This window comes from Triticum urartu, chromosome 2 (assembly GCF_003073215.2).
Source record: "Triticum urartu cultivar G1812 chromosome 2, Tu2.1, whole genome shotgun sequence".
NCBI classification, from domain to species: Eukaryota; Viridiplantae; Streptophyta; class Magnoliopsida; order Poales; family Poaceae; genus Triticum; species Triticum urartu.
Window position 1 is genome coordinate 85,433,206 of NC_053023.1, and position 4,059 is coordinate 85,437,264.

The following is a 4,059-nucleotide window of genomic DNA, read 5'->3' on the forward strand; positions in this document are numbered from 1 at the left end:
TTTACTAGAGTCAATAATCTAGTTCACATTTACCACATGATTAACACTCGATGAGTTCTGGGTTTGATCATGTTATGCTTGTGAGAGAGGTTATAGTCAACGGGTCTGAACCTTTCAGATCCGTGTGTGCTTTACAAATCTCTATGTCATCTCCTAGATGCAGCTACCACGTTCTATTTGGAGCTATTCCAAATAACTGTTCTACTATACGAATCCAGTTTACTACTCAGAATAACCTGGATTAGTGTCAAAGTTTTCATCGGCGTAACCCTTTACGACGAACTCTTTTACCACCTCCATAATCGAGAAAATTCCTTAGTCCACTAGTTACTAAGGATAACTTTGACCGCTGTCCTGTGATCCATTCTTGGATCACTCTTGTACCCCTTGACTGACTCATGGCAAGGCACACTTCAGGTGCGGTACACAGCATAGCATACTGTAGAGCCTACGTCTTAAGCATAGGGGACGACCTTCGTCCTTTCTCTCTATTCTGCCATGGTCGAGCTTTAAGTCTTAACTTCATACCTTACAACTCAGCCAAGAACTCCTTCTTTGACTGATCCATCTTGAACACCTTCAAGATCATGTCAAGGTATGTGCTCATTTGAAAGTTCCATTAAGCGTTTTGATCTATCCTTATAGATCTTGATGCTCAATGCTCAAGCAGCTTAATCCAGGCTTTCCATTGAAAACACTTTCCAAATAACCCTATATGCTTTCCAGAAATTCTACGTCATTTCTGATCAACAATATGTCAACAACATATACTCATCAGAAATTCTATAGTGCTCCCACTCACTTCTTCGGAAATACAAGTTTCTCATAAACTTTGTATACACCCAAAATCTTTGATCATCTCATCAAAGCACACATTCCAACTCCGAGATGCTTACTCCAGTCCTCAGAAGGATAGCTGGAGCTTTGCATACTTATTAGCATCTTTCAGGATTGACAAAACCTTCTGGTTGTATCACATACAACCTTTCCTCAAGAAAATCGTGAGGAAACAATGGTTTTTGACATCCTATCTGCAAGGTTTCATAAATAATGCATTGACTGCTAATATAATTCCAACAGACTCTTAGCATCGCTACGAGTGAGAAAGTCTCATCGCAGTCAACTCCTTGAAGTTGCCGGTAAACATCTTAATGACAAGTCAAGCTTTCTTAATGGTGACACTTACCATCATTGTCTGTCTTCCTTTTAAAATCCATCTGTACTCAACAGCCTTACGACCATCGAGCTGTTCTGCCAAAGTCTACACTTTGTTTTCATACATGGATCCTCTCTCGGATTTTATGGCCTCGAGCCATTTATCGGAATCTGGGCCCACCATCGCTTCTCCATAGCTCGTAGGTTCATTGTTGTCTAGCAACATGACTTCCAAGACAGGATTACGTACCACTCTGAAGTAGTACGCATCCTTGTCATCCCACGAGGTTTGGTAGTGACTTGATCTGAAGTTTCATGATCACTATCATAAGCTTCCACTTCAATTGGTGTAGGTGCCACAGGAACAACTCCTGTGCCCTGCCACACACTAGTTGAAGAGACGGTTCAATAACCTCATCAAGTCTCCACCATCCTCCCACTCAATTCTTTCGAGAGAAACTTTTCCTCGAGAAAGGACCCGATTCTAGAAACAATCCCTTATTGCTTTCGGATCTGAGACAGGAGGTATACCCAACTGTTTTTGGGTGTCCTATGAAGATGCATTTATCCGCTTTGGGTTCAAGCTTATCAGCCTGAAACTTTTTCACATAAGCGTCGCAGCCCCTAACTTCTAAGAAATGACAGCTTAGGTTTCTCCAAACCATAGTTCATACGGTGTCATCTCATCGGAATTACGTGGTGCCCTATTTAAAGTGAATGTGGTTGTCTTTAATGCCTAACCCATAAACTATCGTGGTAATTCGATAAGAGACATCATGGTATGCATCATACCTAATAGGGTGCAGTTATGATGTTCGGACACACCATCACCCTATGGTGTTCCAGGCTGTATTAGTTGTGAAACAATTTCCACAATGTCTTAATTCTGTGCCAAACTCGTAATTCAGATATTCATCTCTATGATCATATCATAGATATTTTATCCTCTTGTCACGACGATCTTTCAACTTCACCCTGAAATTACTTGAACCTTTCAATAATTCAGACTCATGATTCATCAAGTAAATATACTCAACATCTACTCAAATCATCTGTGAAGAACATAACGATATCCACTATACGCCTCAGCACTCATTGGACTGCACACATCAAAATGTGTTACTTCCAACGAGTTGCTATCTTGTTCCGTCTTACTAAAACGAGGCTTTCAGTCATCTTGCCCATGTGGTATGATTTGCATGTCTCAAGTGATTCAAGATCAAGTGAGTCCAAACGGTCCATTTGCATGGAGTTTCTTCATGCATATACACCAATAGACATGGTTCGCATGTCTCAAACTTTTCAAAAATGAGTGAGCCCAAAGATCCATCAACATGGAGCTTCTTCATGCGTTTTATACCGATATGACTTAAGTGGCAGTGCCACAAGTAGGTGGTACTATCATTACTATCTTTTGGCATGAACATGTGTATCACTACGATTGAGATTCAATAAACCATTCATTTTAGGTGCAGGACCATTGAAGGTATTATTCAAATAAACAGAGTAACCATTATTCTCTTTAAATGAATAACCGTATTGCGATAGACATTATCCAATCATGTCTATGCTCAACGCAAACACCAATCTCGATGGTAGAGGGAGCATGCGATGCTTGATCATATCAACCCTGGAAACACTTCCAACACATATCGTCAGCTCACCTTTAGCTAGTCTCCATTTATTCCGTAGCCTTTTGTTTCGAGTTACTAACACTTAGTAACCGAACCGGTATCTAATACCCTGGTGCTACTAGGAGTACTAGTAAAGTACACATTAACATAATGTATATCCAATATACTTCTATCGACAGCCTTCTCATCTACCAAGTATCTAGGGTAATTCTGCTCCAGTGACTATTCCCCTTATTACAGAAGCACTTAGTTTCGGGTTTGGGTTCAACCTTGGGTTTCTTCACTAGAGCAGCAGCTGATTTGCCGTTTCATGAAGCATCCCTTTCTTGCCCTTGCCCTTCTTGAAACTAGTGGATCTACTAACCATCAACGATTGATGCTCCCTTTTGATTTCTACTTTTGTGGTGTCAAACATCGCGAATATCTCAAGGATCATCATATATGTCCCTGATATATTATAGTTCATCACGAAGCTCTAGCAGCTTGGTGGTAATGACTTCGGAGAAACATCACTATCTTATCTGGAAGATCAACTCCCACTCGATTCAAATGATTGTTGTACTCAGACAACCTGAGCACAAGCTCAACAATTGAGCTTTTCTCCCTTAGTTTGCAGGCTAAGAAAATCGTCGGAGGTCTTATACCTCTTGACGTGGGCACGAGCCTGAAATCCCAATTTCAGCCCTCGAAGCATCTCATATGTTTCGCGATGTTTCAAAACGTCTTCGGTGCCTCAACTCTAAACCGTTTAGCATTACGCACTGAACTATCATGTAGTCATCAAAACGTGTATGTCAGATGTTCGCAACATCCACAGACGACGTTCGAGGTTCAGCACACTGAGCGGTGCATTAAGGACACAAGCCTTCTATGAAGCAATGAGGACAATCCTCAGTTTACGGACCTAGTCCGCTTAATTGCTACTATCAACTTTCAACTAATTTTTCTCTAGGAACATAACTAAACAGTAGAACTAAAGCGCGAGCTACGACATAATTTGCGAAGACCTTCTGACTACGTTCAGGATAATTTAGTTCATCTTATGAACTCCCACTCAGATAGACATCCCTCTAGTCATCTAAGTGATTACATGATCCGAGTGAACTAGGCCGTGTCCGATCATCACGTGAGACGGACTAGTCAACATCGGTGAACATCTTCATGCTGATCGTATCTACCATACGACTCATGCTCGACCTTTCGGTCTTCTGTGTTCCGAGGCCATGTCTGTACACATGCTAGGCTCGTCAAGTCAACCTAAGTGTTTGCA